Here is a 19,455-nt window from a genome sequence, read left to right on the forward strand (position 1 = left end):
GTAAATAGGAAGTGAATCCTCTAATTTTAGGGTTGCACATCTACAGTCCTCACTTTAAAAGAACAGCACATGGCCAATGTCTCTGAATATCTGAACAAGTGTATTTAGGTGTCTCTTTTGGGGGATGCTTTTAGAGCATTATCCCATTTACATGATCCGTGAATCAGCATCCAGGATCTGCCTAAACATTTCATTTCTTCTTTTCCTCCAGCACTTTATTGTTATTATTTAACTGTTGTGGAGCATTTGGTCAAACAGTAAGATTGTATTTACATTCCAAAAGTGATTTGTGGCCTCAGTCAAGGATCAGGGCTGTATGATGTTTTTTTGCAAGCTGTTTTGTTTTTGTTAAATTACTAGGAGAAAGATTATTCTGACCCAGCAAGTTTATAATCAAAGTGTACAACAGGATATAACAAGGGGCTGAGATGGGTGAATAGACTGTAAACATGTCAAGAGGAGGAGGAGAAAAGCATATTTTTTTCCATAAGAAATGCTAATTTCCACTATTTACCTGTTTGGCCACTGTTTCTTCTGGGATATAGATTCCAGGAAAGATTATTTGCAAATGAATGAGTCCTTGATCCTGAAAACACCTGTGCAGGTGGCTAAATCCACACATTTGCTTTAGAGGATTGAGGCTCCAGGGTTTTACGTTTTTATAACTTCATCCTTGTGCTTGATTCTGCTTTTTATTTCTATTTTTTATTTTTTATTACCTTCTTGCCTAGTGTCATAGTGACAAAATGGCAATCAGGCACTTCTGCTTTTATATTTACAGTAACTTTGAGTGATCATATGGGGACTCACACAGGAAAGCATAACTTACTTTGAACCTCCTACCCTTTCCTCATGTATGGCTTAAAATAAGTAGGCACAGTTATCAAACTCTTGTCAGGACTTGTAACTTGTCTGCAATAACAAGGTTAACCAGCAATAGCAGTCTATGCTCTGTGGTTGCATGCCAGTAAAACACTGACAAATTGAAAACTGTAATGAGAATAAACACATTATGAATATACCAAGCACATTGACACTTTTGCATTAGGAACTGTGGTCATGGTAAGTTGCCTTGTCCTGACCAACCCCCGTCTTTTGAAATAGGGCCCCATTTTATACTTATCATGTGCGTTAAAACAGTGGTAATAAACGTGTCCCATGTGCCATAACCCTAGGTTTTCAGGACATAGTTTAACATGATTTGCCTGCTTGGTGTATTCCTGCTTCCCCCAGTAAACAAGACTGAAAGTTAATAACAAGAATGGTTTCATAAATGAAAACATAAATTGTCATGGAGCTGAATAGAGTTATAATTTATAGGCAATCAAAATCTTCAAGCAATAATTGTTCTATTATTTTTGTTTGGGTTTCTTTTAGTGTTTCTTTTTTTTTTTCTTCTGCAGATATGATTTGGCATGTGCTGATTAATAAAACAATAACTGAAAATCATTTTCCAGCAATGAATTCTCCTAAAACGAGCTCAGCGATGTTTTGTAAATCACACAGAGGATTCTACGGACAGAAAAGTGTGACTTCCTGCTTTGGTATACAGCACGTATACACGCAGCAGAGATGTGAAAGAGTGGGTTACCACACCACTGTTTGGAGGTGGTGTTTGGAGGTCTGAATTTGGCTGTTTGCTTCTAAAAGTGAAGGGTTTTGTTTGATTCCCCTCCACTGCAGGCATTGTTTGAGAGTACAGAGCAGCACAGTCACAGGCACTTGGTGCGGTGGGCAGCCCTGGCACGGAGATGCGCAGCTCTCAGCAAGCAGGTGTGTCGCAGTCAGGAGCGAGCTGCATTGGCACTGCTGTGCGGGGAAGTTTGCACAGTGATTGCCAGCACTGGCTGGAGCAGTCATTATCTTTCTGCTTTGCTTGAGTCTTCTCAACGTCTGCTTAATTTCCCCATCCTTCCTGCCCCTCCAACAGGTGATGTTTGGCATGTACCCGTAGGGGACATTTCACAGAGAAAAGGGACAGCAGCGTAGGCAGGGAACTTTGGACCCTGGAGTAATTCAGATAACCCAGGGTGATGCTGCTGGTATCTGGAAATGAAATAAAATGCTTTTGAGGCTCCAAAACTGTTTGTGTTGAGGAGGTTCTGCTCCCAGCCGAGCCCTGGCATCCATGCAGGACCTGACAGGCTGCCTTGTGGGTGTCCTAGGCAGCCCGGGAACTGCAGCAATAGCCTTTGTTGTCACTCAGTTTTGGGGAGCAGGATGTCAAAAAGGCAAAGGAAGGAGGTGGGGCCATAGACCTATTATACCTCCTTATCAGCCGTGGATCTGGGCCAGTACCTGAGGGAATAGCATGGAGTGTGATTGCTCACCTCCCATGGAGAGAGGGTGCATGCTTTGAGACTGTAGCTGGGTGGTTTTACTATCCTGCCAAAAATTCAGAAATTTCCCTCCTTATATCACGATGAAACAAGTGTTTTAAAGCAACTCTGGAGAAACCAGTAACCAAGAGGTTATTAGGACACTCAGATGGAGAACAGACACCCATGTTGCAAACCCTGACTGTTTCATTCAAATCAGACATTTGAACCTGCTGAATGCCACATATGACAGGTGTCCCCTTTTCACTAAAAAAGCAGTCAGAGAGAGGCCAAACTGGAGAGAGAAGAAACACCAGCTTGGATTAAGACAGTCTGAAGCTGTGGGTTTAGCATCAGGTGCCATTTGGTCATTGCCCTACTTCAATCAAGCTCTGCCCTTGGGAAGAAGAGGTGATAGCAGAGGGAAAAGGACTGTGCCATTCCCCAAAAGCAGACACGATCCGTCTTGTTCTTGATGGTAGGTGTAACAGGTCACTAACACAGAGGAGGATGTGTATATACAAAAGTAAGCGGTCAAGGCTTGCTGCCTCTGGAAATGCTTTGTGGACTGCAATCCATCATACTCTAACTTCAGTGTCCTGAACAAACCTATTCAAGTGCCTATTTCTTCCTGTGGGCTATACAGAGAAATTAGGGTCTCAGATCAGTTGCCTGGGCATAGGAGTCTGGCGTCATTTGAGACACCCTCATATCCCCTGCCTGGCTTGCAGATTCCTGCTTCATAAGGACACGGTTATCCTGTAGTGCCAGTGGCATACCTGTCAACCTTTGGCTGATGTTTTGGCCACTCTAAATGATTCCAAGCACTTTATGCTTAATTCTGAACACAGTAATTGAACTCCGGGCTCCTGCGTTTAAATTACTTTGAATTGCAGCTGGTCTACATGCCTGGAGTAAAGCATGCCTATAGAGGTGGTATGAAAATCTCTTTTCTCCCCAGGATCTCCCCAGGGTCTCAGATAACCTGGGAGCCATATCTTGCAGTCCTGATGCCCTCAAGAAGAGCACTGACTTACTAACTTGGTTTGGAAAGCTCGTGCAGTGCCCATCAGTGCTGGGCTCTGCTGTCAGAGGTCAGATGGCAGGACTTATATCATGTTTCCACCCTCTCTTCACCCTCCTATTTTATTTTATTTTCTCTCCCTGGTGATTGATGGCTAGACTTATCTGTGATTCTGGGCTGAAGCCTACATTAATCCAATTTCTTGGATCACCTTCAGATTTGGCTTCTTTAATAGAAATACAGTATTTGCTCCTTTTCCAATAAACAGACTTAATGCCTTCCATTTCAGTAATTTACAAACTCAGATGGCATTGAACGGGCTCTTGGAAAATGTTAAATAAAGCAGATGAAAGGGTTGAAGTAACAGTATTAATTTACTCATTTTGCCTTCCCAAGAGGTTAAATATAGAAACAATGCTCCAAAATAATTTTCTCTTGAGTGAGCTTAGGTTTGAGCTTTTCAGCCCCAGGAACAACTTTCCTAAAGCTGAATTTTAGAAACTGTTTTAACTACCTGTTCTGTCAGGTCATCTGCCATATTGATGTGTCTGGTATACCTGCAATCTTCATTGGAGCTAAAGAAATCTTTTTCAGTGATTCTCTGCCTTTCTACAGCACTGCCTTTGGCTACTGTTTGTAGCCAAACTAAGGGTAAACCTGCACTGTAGACAGCAGCATCACATGGAACTGTGCAATAATACAGAGCTTCATGAAGGTTAATATACTCTGCCAAATAGACTTTGGCTGAACTAACCAATAGCCACCATCTCCTATTCAAATGTATGTGATTTAGTCCAAAACCAACTGTCAGTCACAGTAGGGGCTGTGTTAGTAAACTATCAGTGCACTGTCATGCAAAAAATGCTTCAGGTGCATGGCAAAGTGGTACCAACTCAGTGCTTTGCTATAATTATATGGATGTAACTAACGAGGAAAAAGGTGTTGTAAATCTTCTCTTTCATCAAGTCTCTCTCTGTCCTCTTGTCTTTCTCCAAACAGTAATAATGGCAACAAAATGCCGGATTAAACCCAGATTAAAAAAACAGGTGTTAAGATGGAACATTAAAAAAAATAAAGTCCACAAAAAAAAAAACAAAAGAAGAATTGACAGTGTGTAAATTTTTTTCTATGTTTGATGCTTCCTTCCCAATGGTTCAGATTATATTAGCATTTTGTAAAGATTTTTTATAAGTATGGATGTGGGAAAGAAATACTGCCAATGTATCTGCCACATAGATCTTAGTAGAACCATGTGAGTATTCACATCAGCAGGAGAAATATATTACCTGGCACTGAGGCAAAGAGTTTGCAGAAGATAGAAGTGTTCTATAGAATTGTTCTAATCTCGGTTCAATTTTTTTTTTTGATTTAAATATTATTTTGTTCTTGTTAAATTAGGTCTTGGAAGTTATAGCTGAGAACAAGACCCTAACGTATATGCAGTGAGTAAAATGACACTCTTAAAAAAAGTTATTATTAGAGCTCAGCAATAAGCGATTTTCAAATGGCACTAACATTTTTAAAAGTTATATTTCTGTTACAGAAAAGGATGAACTGTCATAGTCTTAAACAGCAAAGTATCTTACTGTATGGCATTGTAGATAAGCTCCTTACCATTCCTCTTTTCCTCTGAGCTCTGTTAGGTTTATAAAATTTCCTGCAATCTAGAAGGGTTCAATAAATCTGGGCTTTTTTTCTGGCTTGAAAGTTATAGAACACTTTTTGCTCTTTTACAATCCCTCTAGAATATGGTGAAGCTTCTCCTGCTACAAATTTCTGTAGTCGGAGAAACTCCAGGGACCTACCACATGGCAAGAGAAGCTCTAAAACGTAAACAGGCCAGTACTGTACCATCATCTGATAGCGATGTAGCTGAGAGAGATGGTTGGAATGATGCTGGTGGAAGGTTGCTTCAGCTGAAGCAGAGGAGAGAAAGTTGTTCAAGTAAGTAGGTGAAATGGAGAAGCAGATGAGAAAATGATGCTAAAGCTTCCTCAGCTGCAGGAATCAAAGTGAAGTCTCCTTTAATGGGTGTTTTGTAACTGTGCTCTCTAATCCAGGAAACTATGTGAGAATGAAAACAGAAAGTTGCAACGTTCAGGTTAAGGGCTAAAACCCCCTCTGAGACTACACTTTCTATCAGGGCACTGATAAGGGCAAACTCTTAATGATTTATTCTGCTGACATCTGATTGCTTTGTCTTTCAGACAGCTCTTTAAGAAAGTATTTTAGCATAAATAGCATAATATGCACTTTGTGAAAGTAACAGAATTACAATGCAGTGCACATTATATAAAAACTTTAGCAACCAAAATACCGTTGACATTTTATTGAAGGAATTGTCCCATGACCTTCCATCTATTCTTTTTTTTGCAGGACATTGGCAACTGGCTTTTACAGTTGTCCCTGAAAAACATTTAGATGAATGTTTATTAGTAGGTAATCACCTTATTCCCTTGATGCACACTTCACTTGTATGCAATGCACATTTTTTTCATTTATATTATTTAGCAGTTTTTTTGAAAAATCTATATAAACTATTTGGAGACAGCTTTAGCAAGCAGCAGTAATATACAAGTGGGATAAATTTATGTTTCAAAAACTTACATTTGGTCTTGCATATATTCTTGTTATTAAGGTTAGCTCTCACTTTCTCTTTTTCAAATAGCCAGTCTTGCATTTTTAGGTATCTTGCCAATATTGTTTTAAATTTAGGGTGTCAATTTTTACTTCTCACTCAAAATCTGATTCATTTTTTCTCCATGAACTTGAAATCACCTTCATAATGTTTAGTCCCTTTTGGCTGTAAAAAGTCTATGAATTGAGCAAGGCATGATGATGCTCTTTATAATGTTTAATGGTAGTTTCTCTGATAAAAAAATTAATCATTTTTGTCTTATTTATTTTAAATAAAATAAGCATAAAAGTTATTCTCCAAGAATTCTGTAAGAGTAATACTTTAGCTGTAAGACATTCAGAAGGACTATTTTTATTTCGATCATTTCAGGGATCTGGTTATCTCATAGCCCAACATCTAGTTCTGTCAGCACAACTAGGGGAAGGCAAACTGAAACGGGGAGTGGGAAAGAGGAAAGTCTTCACTGCTAACTCCTCTGTACCATTTAATGACGACTTGCATCCCTCTCTAATATCTTTACACCAAGAACCTTCTACTCCAATACAAGTGTCTCTTTTCATAAGAAGCCCAGCTGGGCTAACGAGGGAGGGCAGGTCAGAGCCTGGGCTCTACTTGCATTAACCTCCTTGCAGGCAGGATGCAGGCTGTACCACAAGTACTACGTGCTTTTTCACAGCTCTCCCCACACATCCACAAGGTCAGATAATATTTTTCTCTGCTAACCGGGAACGAGTCAGAAGGTAGCCAGCTCATCATGCTGTTATTTATTTTATCTCTACAAATTTTAGCCAAACAAACAAGAAGGAAAGGCAGCCTTTGCTTTTGTATTGTTCTGCAGTGAGGTTCTCGGAAAAGCGTAGTTTAATCTGAGTTGCAAGGTATTGGTCACCAAGACTAATTTTGATGTGGCCTTAGGGTTTCCAACACTGTAAGGTACTGATTTAATCACTATTTGCCCTTCACAGACATTTGGAGGAGAAATTTTACAGTAAAACACACAAGAATGGTTTAGCTAACAACATGTAGGGAACCAGTGATGAGCATCGCAAAAATAACCAAACAACAAAAATGTTGCCTGTGAAACAGCTGAAAATACTGCTTATGGACCCCATTTTTTTTCCACATAGTGGGCACAAGCAGGTGGCTGTTACAATGTCATTTTTTCCAGTTAGGTTTTTTCTTTTAAATTCCATGACTTGAAAATTCTGGGTATGCAAAAAACTTCTACTACCACTGCTTATGTATAGGAAACACAAGAGAGAAAGAAGTTTTCACAAAGGAACAGTACAAAAATTATTTTCTGTAGAATAAATAACAAGCTTGTTGGCACTTAAAGATTCTGCAGGATGGCTTTTAAATGAAGATAAAAATCATTGGTGAAATTTTAATTTTATCAATTACTGAGGACACTTGCAACTTCTTGCAGGAAATAGGAAGACGACGCTGTCTTTGTGTTTTGTCATGAAAAGAATGGGTAAATATGCACACAGTTAATTACTTTCAAAAGGCAGACTGTCAGTTAATTTAGAAAACTAAGAGGCTCCTCACAAATACACATTCATACATTTGTTTAACTTTCTGCAAGTATTCCTGAGTGCGTAGTTTTTCATCGTCTTTAAATAAAAGTCTAACAATTTTTATTTTTTGGGAGTTGTGGGGTAAACAAGGACTTCCTTGTGCTGCACCACTATCACATTTTTCATTTAAAATCAAATAACTATTAGACTCAATTGTGAGTATTTCCTCACTATTTTTATTACCCACATTTTGTTTGATGCCTACCTCAAATAAGTGGAAATGAACGTTGGTTGGTAATTAAACGTTGCAACTGTATTACTGGCCACTGCAATGATGAGAAATGCTGGCCAAAGTGATTAATTGTGAAAATTATTCAGAGGCTTTTCCCATAACTTTCACAAGCTAGTAACGTCATCACAATAGCAACAAAGACAAGTAGCCCTATTTTGATTCCTATTGCTATAGTATACACATATGATATATAGGGATAGATTGACATTTCCATCATTATGTAACATAAGTGGCTCAAGCAGATTCATGTTCTCCTATGGCAGGCCATGTACCTTGCACTAAATTATCTTCATTTACTACCAGCTGACAACAGAGGGATGTGGGCATGTGGCATAGCCTGGAAGGAAAATTCACTCCTTACATTACCAAAACACAGTGAAAAAGACATGCGAGGGACCTCAGTTCCTCAATCCATGGAGCAGACATTTAGGAATGTGAATTTACCACAGACAAAAATGTGTGTGGGCCAAAGAAAACAGGAAAGAAGCAGAGATGAGAATAGAGATGCAATGTGGTCAAGGAAAGACCAGACTGTGACTGAGCTGCTACCAAGGGTGCAACACTTCTCCTCCTCATAACATTAACAAGAGCTTCTCTGATGCATGTCGTTGCAAGCAGCTTTGTTTCCTTGCAGATTAAGATTATGCACTGTATCTTTTCAAGCATTTATAATTCAGAGACCATAGCTGAAATTAGATCCTAAACATATATGTATAAAATTTGTTTTTGATGATTTTACACCATGCATATAATAAAAGTGTAGTATGCTATGTTAAGGTTGCTTTACCAAATGTCGAATGTTTTCTATTCCTGTCTTCATTGCTCTTTTATACTGGCATGTCTGAAAGTGCATCTTGATCCACAGTCTACTGAGGTCAGTGAGGGTCTTCCCTTGGCATCAGAGGGCTTTGGGTCACTTGTGTCATTTCCTCAAGACAAAGGCGCTATCCTTTGAACTTGTCAGTGTGGGGTTTACAGTGGTAGTGCCCAATGAACTAGGTATGTTTGCTGGGTCAGGGGAAGTCTGCTGTGAGTTCAAAACATCTTACTACTTAGAAGACACCTTGCTCAGATCACAGTTCTATGAATACCAAGAACAATAAGTGAAATTCAAACTTTGAAACTACAAAATTAATTTCCATTCTAGAGAATTAAGAGAATCCAAAAAGATTGGACTCTCAAGTACTGAGGTGACCAACATTTCTAAAATTCACCAGCATGCAAGCTTTTGCTGAGTAAACTATAAACTTCCACGCTATTGCAGAATGACTGTCAGTTCCTGCCTTATAAAATCTAAATGTAGTGTTTTTTTTTCAAAGAGTTAATCAAAGTACACCACCAAGAATATGTCATTTCAAGAATTATCATCAACGAACTCATTTGAACCCAGCACAGCTGCTCCCTGAAGCTTCAAACAGATGCACCACTTATTACAGGCACTCTCCCTTCCTTGTTGTCCATCACACCTTTCTAGAAAATAGAGAGAAAAACTGTTATAGCTGCAGAGAAGTCTGCAGAAAGGTTGACACCAGAGATGTGTTTTTCTTCTCTCAGCAGGCTTTCTTTTTGCTTTCACACAGTGGCCAATAAACATTTTGGCAGACTTATGCTTCTGAATGGTTTACATTGTTTGTGACAGTTATGGACAGTTTCCCCAAAATTTCAGATCACCTGTGGTTAAGAGCCATAGATATAACAATGGAAGTGTTTTTGTTTGTCATATCTTTTCTTTTATTATTATTATTATTATTATTATTATTAGCTTTGATTATTAAATGAAAATTTCACCATGGATGAGCTGTACTAACTTTCAATGGGAAAGTAGCTTTCTGTAAGTAGTTTTTTGTATGTCTCCACTTTAAAATAAACATTTTATGAAAAGCACTGCAAACCCCACCGGTTCTTGCAATGTTGCTTATCTCTAAAAAAGAATTTGTAATTGATTCCTAGAACAGAGTAATAATTTGTTAATACTTGCATTATTCACTGGGAGTACATTGAGTAATACCAGGAGAATTAGTGTAACAACATATCTCATAATACTATCAGAGTTTATAAAGTAAAATGGGCATGTAATGGGACAAGAATGTAACACATTAGTCAATGACTGTGAATCAAAATTATTCTGTTATTAAGTAGGTCTGAATGTGTTTAAGTACACCAAGAGAGAGTCAAGACAGTAAAATACTTTTAGGCTAAAGAAAGCAGAAATCACACCACCTTACCCTAAAACTTGACCCAGGCAATCTTTAAGTTACAGTACTGTGTAAGTCCATAAAGTCAGCTATCACAGGCTCTCACTTTCTTGAATGTTTTAATTAAGGGGATTCTGTCAAGGTATTTCTTACTATTAAGAAAACGCACACAAAACAACTAGGGATGGGTGAACTCATTTTACCTCATTACAAGCATATTCATAGACCATTTCTGACCATGAAATGTTCTTGGCTTCTTTTTCTTTTTAGAAGATGATCACATGGAATAATATGTGATGATAAAATACGGTAGGTAGATGAGAAGAAAACAGTAGGGGATAACAAATATGAATGTAGTGTGACGATTGGATTAGATAATACAGATAGAGAATCTGAAAGGATTACTAGTATAGCCTTCTACACGTGGTACAAAGAAATATCCGTCACATTAAGTAGTTGTGTGATTTTCCTACCTGCTAAGTTACAGTACATTGCAAATTCTGACTTGAAAAAAAAATCAAAAAGGTTTAAATTACATCAAACTCTGCAGAGCCAAGCCAGCTCTGTAAAATCTGTGGGCAATAGGAAGAAAGTAAGATATTCACAGACATTGAGTTTGCTCAAGCCTAATGATAATCCCTTGTGAAACACAAACTGAAATTTGTTTGCCTACCAAAACAAGATCTTTTTCTTATCCCCCTTCCTGTTCAGACACATGCAAGTGTTGGCTTGTTATTGTACTTTATGAACATTGTCCTTTATTTTTGTGAAATAAGTGTTAACTTTATTTCCCAAAATGTAAAATTATATATAAAGCTGAGAGACTTGGAAAAAGTAATAGAAATTAAAAGGAGATAAACATAGCATTATGAACCTGTGTTCTCTTAAACAGTTCTTTTACTCTGAAGGACTACATAATTACACTAAGCCATATGTGTGTCTTTTTTTTCCTTAATATATATTCCTGAAGCTGGACAAGCGCTAATAGCACTACTCAGGAGAATGACATCTATCATCCAGAAAGTTCTCATTATAGCTTACTTTATCTGTTCAATGATGAAAAAAAAAATCAGCTATAAATCAGAATCTCCAATTAATGTTTTAGCTGAACTTAAAATAATATTCTAAGGTTGGATCATAAAAGAGTGTGAGATCAGGCAAAAGCCAGCCATACTAGGTTTCACTTCCACTTTACCTGGAGACCTACATGATGAATCAGGTTGTTCACATGGCACAGGGCAGGTATAATTTGAAAAATACATCCCATAACACATAAGTCATATGATATAAACCAAACACTCCATAGGTTATGGTTTTTAGTATTCTGGAACCAAGATTTCCTATGCCAATTGCTAGACCTTTTATGCTCTTCATTGGTCTTTTAATAACAAGCTATTTGATCTGTCTATCTAATTGCTCTCATGTTAATAATTACACCGGGCTGGGAAAGCTCTAATTCTTTACTGTGCATACAGGAGGATGTATAGTTATGACATCCCTGTAAAATCTTCATGAGAAAGACGTGACCCAGGGCAGTGAGGAAGCTCTCTCGGAAAAGCTTACAAGCTGGGCGCTGTGCCATGCTGACGTGGCTGCCCTGTGCCAGCTTGCTGCGCCCGCCTGGGTGGTCGCCATCCCTCAGAGCCAGAAATCCTCCCCAGAGCCTCTTGCCTGAGGGTGCCAGGGGAATTTCTGGCTCCAGTACTTTTATGGGCTCTGTCTTAACTATGTCAGAGTGTGCCATGGACTTTGGTTATGTGCTGTCCCAGGCAGGGAAGCTGCTTTTGGCAGGTGGAGGGCTGAGGCTCTGTGGGGCTTTCAGGACTCCCTGGGAGTTACCAGGCAGGGACTTGAAACCCACATCTCTGTATTGCACGCAAGAATTATAGAAAAATTTTTCAATTTTGTGGCTCTGACAGTACCACAAGGATGTAGACAAGCAAGTGCTTTATTAAGGGAAATCTTGATGAAGACTGCTGTGCATCCTTTGCTTTCTTACCTTCTTTCTGCTTCTCCCAACAGCTCCATTTAACAGTGCAATGGATACAACTGTTTTGTGGGCGATCGCTCTGTTTTCAAGCATTTTGTCAAGCTGGAATGTTTCACTCTCTGCTTTACGGAGCAGCTCCACAAACATTTGCACAAGCATGATGGAGGGGCAGTTACAGACACAGTCTTTACCTCACCTGCAGCATGGAAGAGGTGGGAACATGTCAGACTCACTTTGTTGCTAGGGTAAAATGTTGGAATAATAGACCCTCATGTTTTAGTTTAGCCACACTGAATGTTGCATAGAGCAAGCTGGAAGTGGAGGGGAAAGGAAGGACTTTGTTTCCTCACGGTTTCCCTTCCTACTTGCAGTATCTTCCCCCCGCTCACTCCCATGGCCAGTGGCATAGCTGAACAGTGGGAGGCGGTGCCTTTCAGTTCCCACTAGACATAATTAAAATCTTGTCTACTGCCTGGAAGAACGTGCCCAATTTGGCTGACTATGGAAGGAAGGTGCAAGGAAGGGAGAAGTGCAAAGGTGGGCACAAACATCAAAACAGTGAGCAATCAGCTGCTTCAGTCATTCTCCTGCTTGAAGAAGTGAGGTTTGGGGGACTCCTGTGTCAGCGTGCAGGGAGTCATCTTTTACACCCTAGTGCTGGAAAAGCCAGCCTGGCAGAATACAGGACTGCAATGCTCTCGCAAAGCACGGGGCATGATTTTCCCATTTCTCCATGCTTTTCAATGCGCCATGCAAAGGACCCATCCACGAGCACTCAGGTGCACTGGGGAGCTGCTTGGTTTCTGTTTCCTTTCCGTACGCTGCCTGGTGGTTTGTGCACTGCAGGGGAGTGCACAGTGAGAGGAGAGTTCCCAGCACTTCTCTTCCTCTCAGCCCCTCCACTGCTTCTCATCAGTAAATAAATAAATAAATAAAAGCTAAACACTTTCAGCAGATTGAACTCCTTTTGATTGAATTTAGCCATTGTTGAGGCAATATTTCCCCTTGCAGTCAGTGCTTGCCAGCGTGATTGCTACTAACACTCCAAGAGCAGTGCTCTTGGCTGGAGAATGTCTGAGATGGGGTTAAACCAGGGGATGGTGAGCACCGCACAGGTGAGGATATGTGTGGGTGCAGAACAGCCAAAACTGGGATGGATTATCACGTCTCCTCGGAAGGAGAGAGAGGGGAGAGGGTGCGTGTGGGGTGGAGGCGTGTGCAGGAGTGTGCGGAGGCGTGCAGCGATGGATGGGCCCCACCACTTTCTGTTCTGGTCACAGACCCTGAGATGGCTCTGCATGGGGTGACCCAGGACCCGCCAAACCCCAGAGGCTGTGCCAGGTGAGAAAACAAATCCAACAAATCCACATTTCTTGTTCTGTCGCATTTTAAAGGCGCTTGCTCATTCCCTGGTCTGCCGGAGGACAGGCACACCCCTCCGTGTGCTCGGGAAAGGAAAAGGCAGCCTGGGCTGCCCTGGGAAGATAGAGGCCAAAGAGCAGCCTGAAAACACCTGGTCCCTGGGGGGCACACAAAATGCTGCCGGCTTCCTCTTGGCTGCGTGTCAGGCCATGAGGTGGGCAGCTCATTTTCCACGCAAATGTACTCACAGCCTGGTCAGAAATGTAAATGGCTCTGTGTAGGAAATGGGTGGGGTGACTAAGTAGGTAAAGGTGAGAGAGAAATTGCAAAGACTTTCTGGGCTTTAAAAGTTGGAACAGAAGTTTTTTTTTTTTTTCTTTCTTCCTTGCTCCTTTGAGGTAGGCTATTTCTATGAAGAAAATTCTGCTCACATTACAAAAAGGGGATGTCAGGGGGTTTGACTGTCATTGAGGTTGAAATGAACTTTGTCACCCTGTTTAAATATTTAAGTCTCCTGACACAGGCAAATACATCACGAAGTGCTAAAAAATATATTTAAAAATACAGCTGCCTTTGAGATTAAGCATTCCTATTCCCACTGTATCAGTTCACTTTGTTCAAGCAACCCTGAAGTATAGAGTACGGCAAGAAATTGTGGACCAGAGGAACAGCTCCTTTATCAGAATCTGTCTATTTGCACATTTGAAGTGACAACACTTTTGGTTAGGCTAATAGTTTCAGCCACTCTGTTGATTTAACTGATTTCCAAGAGGTTAAACATCATATTGATATGCATGTGTTAGTTTTGTTTCTGCATCTAGTCATACTAATGTCCTATTCCCTTAAATAGCTGTGTTTTTATTATAGTTTCACATCACTTTGCATAGTAGTGTTTTTAGGGGATTTTTTTGGCCTTTCTCTTAACAGTCTTACCTTCCCTGCACAAATACAGGGTTTCCACTACCACATTGCTACTTTGGTTGTGTTAAAAGAGCTAATTTAACTTAGAAGTGAGAATATGATCTTCTAAATCCACTCTAACACATCCCTGCTTTGCAAACAACATTAAGAAAATTATCATATGCACTTTAAAATAAATAATATATATATATATATATTTAAACTGAGCTGGTAAAATCATTGTTTGAAGCCATTGTAATGAGGCTTACTGCAGAAAATAATTTTATGTCAGTGCATTTTGACCAAGACAATCTCAAAGGGCAATAGCCTCCAGGTCAACTGAGTGTGAAAGGCTGAAGGTGGAGGCACTGTGCGGGTAGGAGCCATGTAAAGGCTGTCATAATTTAAAGTCTTATCTCAAGGAAGAACTGCAGGCTCCATATTGACAGCAAAGGCAGACTTTCCACTTAGATTCACCCCATCCCATAGAGGTGGAGGGACTCGTGATCATCACACTGTTTTCCTCTCTTGTGGGCCTCACAAAATGCTCTCTGTGAGGCTGGGAATGGGAGCTGGAGTGGGAAAAGTGATCAAGAGCTGAGGGAGACCTTACCTAACACACACTGCTGGAAATGATACTGTAAAGGTAATCCCAGTGTAAGCAGCAAACTGTCGTCTTGCTGATGGTTTCTGAACCTCAGGCTCTGACTCCATGCAGAATTGGTTGTGGTGAACTAAACCAGTAATACAAATAGCTTCCAATATCTGAATGCTTGAAGGATGTCTGAGTCCCACAGCTGATGACAAGCAAGTCATTTATACATCCTCAGATTGCTTTGTTCAATTCTTGAGAGCAGAAAATATAGTGGGCAGTATGTTCACAAATATTTCCAGTAAATCCTCCAATATCCAAAGGAGGAGACTGCTCACGTTGTTTATGGCCTTATAGCAATAGGGGCCTGATTCTGAAAAGTGCACAGTACATGCATTTCCTGCTAAGATTAATGAGGGCTGAAGGGTCTCAGGGGTATTGAAAAAATAATCACTCCACTTGCCCTACTAAAGTGCTTTTTTTGGGTCTATGTCTATATCAAACCATACATTACATATTGGCAGTTATGTCCTTCACCTTCAGCTGTATGACATCATTTGACACTTAATGTAAATTTGCTCAAGCTAAACCTAAACCAAAGCAGGTCCTGAGTCTGAAATCTGAGATCCTAGTTACAAAGGAACAAACCCTTACTGACTGACTCAGATTTTTTTTCTCTTATGTTCAAGCTAGTGAAAAAAGAATATGAAACTAGGAATTAAGACACAAGTTAAAACCTGTATAAGAGAAACAGTAAACAAACTGTGCAAATCTAAGTCCAGATCCCACCCGCTTTCAGCCACAGAAGTAGTCAATACATAAATAGGCTCTTTTAATGAGCACAGAGGGATGGGAACTCCTTCAATGCGACACTGGCATGTCTGACCTCTGATTGGCCTATATGCCCGTGTGTGGGCAGTGTTGGATACTGTCTGCATGACAAAGTATATGCATGACAAACACTTTGGGTCAGCAGTTTAAGCAATCTAACAATATGTTTTGGGTATGTATTTTTTAAAGCTTTATCCTTTGTGAATAAAGCAACTCATGTTTTTAGTCTGCCATTTATACTTGCAAAGATATTTGGACATCTACCCATCTGTCCATTTCTAGCTGGCTTTGGTTTCAAATGTGAAGTGTTGCTGTAGAGATATGTGGTGGGATGTATGTGATAGGATATGTGGTGAGATATATGTTGTGCTGGAGGTGATGAGTCTGTGGTCCTCCTGTGCATACCGGATATGAATTCCTTTCCAGCTATGTGGACCAGCTGCCAGCCAAGTTCTGTCTCCTGCACCAACAAGTTTCTCCATTGAAAGAGATATTTTTTTTCACATCTGGAGTATAGCTGATGCAAAGTGTCATGATTGCAGAGGATGAAGCAATCCTACACATAAATCAGACAAGTCATATATGTGGATTTGAAAATATGGGCTAAAATCTTGAAAATATGGGCTAAAATCATGACCCATGGCTGCAAGGAACCACAAATATAGATTTCCCAACTTCTGTCTGTGAGACAAATTTATTGGTTTAAACATCATCATATTTTAAATTTAATTTTTATTTTAAAATTTTTATTTTAAAAAGGAAAAGGGAAAAGATTTGAAAGTATAACCTAAAGAATTTATTTGGATTAAATCACAACTCTCGAGTATGTGAACCAATGATTACACAGTACTGAGAAAAGCATTTCCTCCTTTTAGATAACAGTGGTTTCATCCATGAAAATAAATTATTAGGCTTAGACCTTGGTAAGGTCCAGTATCATAGAATCACAGAATCATAGAATCATGAAGGTTGGAAAAGGCCTACAAGATCAGCTGGTCCTACCATCACCCTACTACCAATATCACCTACTAAACCATGTCCCTAAGCACCACGTCCAACCTTTCCTTGAACACCCCCAGGGACTGTGACTCCATCACCTCCCTGGGCAACATGTTCCAATGCCTGAGCACTCTTTCTGAGAAGAAATGTCTCCTAATTTCTAACCTAAATCTCCCCTGGTGCAACTTGAGGCCATTCCCTCTAGTCCTATCACTAGTTACCTGAGAGAAGAGGCCGATCCCCATCTGCCCACACCTTCCTGTCAGGTAGTTGTAGAGAGCAATAAGGTCTCCCCTGAGCCTCCTCTTCTCCAGACTAAACAACCCCAGTTCCGTCAGCCGCCCCTATAGGACTTGTGTTCCAGGCCCTGCACCAGCTTCGTAGCCCTTCTCTGGATGTGCTCATGATACAGAACTGAATAACAGATCAACTATTTCCCTTCCAATATGATCCTAAGATGGGGAAAATTTGGACAGTTTTAAAGTGATTGCATAGATGTGGGGAGATTTTTTGAGGAAGAAAAGGGTGAACAGATGTGCATATCTACATCTGTTTCATATACAGCGTGTCTGAGCAAATACATAGAGTCCAAAACACTTTTCCTATAGTAAAAACAAGCAAACAAACAAAAAACAAACAAACAACACGCACACAACAAACAGCAGCAATGTAACCTGTCTGGACTTGGGAAAACTCACTAAATGGCACAGGACTGGCTTTGTCTTACAAACCTGAGGTGAGGGGTTATCAGTGGGAAAGTCTGGTGGTGGGTTTAACGTGTTTCACTTCATCCTGCACTGCTTCACAACCTTGACACCTTGGTGGCTTCATCTGGTCCCACCCTTGTGACAATTTTGCCTTCCACGAACAGGAGACCTGTTGGAAAAACCTGAGTTCCTTTTATAAATAAAAATGAATGTGGGCTTTATACAGCTTTTTAGTATGTACTGATAGCCAGAATACCTCATATCATTTTATACGAGAGAGGTGCATGAAAGCGAGGGAAATACTCCTGTTGAATTGGCTGCATGGTGTTTTTTTCTTTTGACTAACCTCAAGTTTTACTGGCAAAATCGTGACAGAAAAAGCTACTGGGCTTTCAGAAAATGAAGCTTCTTCTATTTGGGTGATGAGAAACAGAACACTTTCCGAAGTAGTTGGCATGATCCAGACACTGTTACTGCAAGCACAGGAGATGCATAGAGTTAGCACCCGCTGCTGTCAGTGCATGCAGTTAGAAGTAGGTGGGCCCAGAGACCTAGCACGAAGGAGCTAATAGCCTAGGTCAGCATGCCCCAGCCTTGGCAGCTTCAGGGACAGGATCCTACTTCGGGGCCTCCTTGAAGATCAGGATCTCTGCTGGATTTCAGGGTGCTGGCTGAGCAGATAGCATGTGTCCTGCTTCCCAGCTTCTTCCTGCCTGTCCCATACACAGCATGTAGGAGCCAGGTTACTCTCACTTTTTCTTTACTAAAACATGGAAGCAGCTCTACCACTGCCACTTTCTTCCTCTTTCTTCCTACCCATTCTGGCTGCGAGCTGCTAGAAGCACTGCTGACTGTCTTTCTCCCTCCCTCCCTTAAATATGACAGCAGGCCTTAGAGGCTGTGCGTGGGCAGGGATTGCACAATGTCCTTTCCTCCTCCTTCACCCCCATTTCCATGTGATAATGCAGCCATCTGGGGATCTGAGTCAGTCATGTATGTCTACCCCAAAACTGCTCCCATCCTCTGTGGAAAAGTCGGGCTGCTGAATGAGAGTTAGATGCCTCTTGTAGACTTTTTGTTGGATCAGCCTGGTCTAGCCACATCCACGTGAGACTTATTAAGCACGTAAGAGACAGGAATTTCTTCAGAACCCACAGTGAGGTATTTAGATACGTGCTTAACTCTCAGGATGAGAGTATTTTCCTAGATTTCGTAAGATCATCCAATTTCTTAAAGCTATGTGCATGCTTCTGGGCAGAATCTAGTCTTTACATATTGCCTTCACACAGCCTCAGTTAGTGTGACAGTCCAAATGTGAGAGTTGTATCATCTGTAACACTAAACGGGAAGATGATTTTGGTGAAAATATGGTTTCTCTCTTTTCTCTCTAACGTTAGCTATACCTGTTGAATTTAGATTTGGGTTGTGCTATTCTATCCACCTCATTTGGACATTTTTTTTTTTTTAAAAAAAAAAGCTTTTTGATCAAAATTAGAAATATTAATTAAGTTAGACATTTGCTTTCCACATTGGTAACATCCGGTCTTTTTGACTTTGTTGGAAGCTTTACGTAAATAAAAGGACATCAAAGGCTGTATTTGTTCTTTTATTTATCTGTTTTCAAGATGCTATGCTTTATAGCTTTGTCTGATATTCAAAGACCTAAGCAACTTTACTGGGATCAATAAGAAGCACTGATCCATTCCTCAGCCTTCCTCAGACTTCTCCCTTGTGGCGGCTCCAGAGCTTTAACACTCCAGGTGGAGTGTGTCTGGCTCCAGGTAGAGTCTGTCAATATTTTTAATCAGATACTGTGTATGTATTTTTCATATACATGAAAAGGGCAGGTTCAGCAGTACCAAAGAACTGTAAGGGTTTTATTTCATTTTATCAAGTTAGTTGCCTAAACCAACCAATTAAAAAGTAACCTTCCTTAAATTCCTGAAAATAAATTGGAAAATATAGTTTTATTGTTTTATTGCAATTCTCTAAAAGAAATGCTATTATTGGTCTGGTTTTGAAATACTATGTATGTTCAATTTTCCTTGAAATGTATTTTAGAAAAGTAAAGAAACTTAAAATCACAATGA

This window comes from Anser cygnoides, chromosome 2 (genome assembly GCF_040182565.1).
Source record: "Anser cygnoides isolate HZ-2024a breed goose chromosome 2, Taihu_goose_T2T_genome, whole genome shotgun sequence".
NCBI lineage: Eukaryota > Metazoa > Chordata > Aves > Anseriformes > Anatidae > Anser > Anser cygnoides.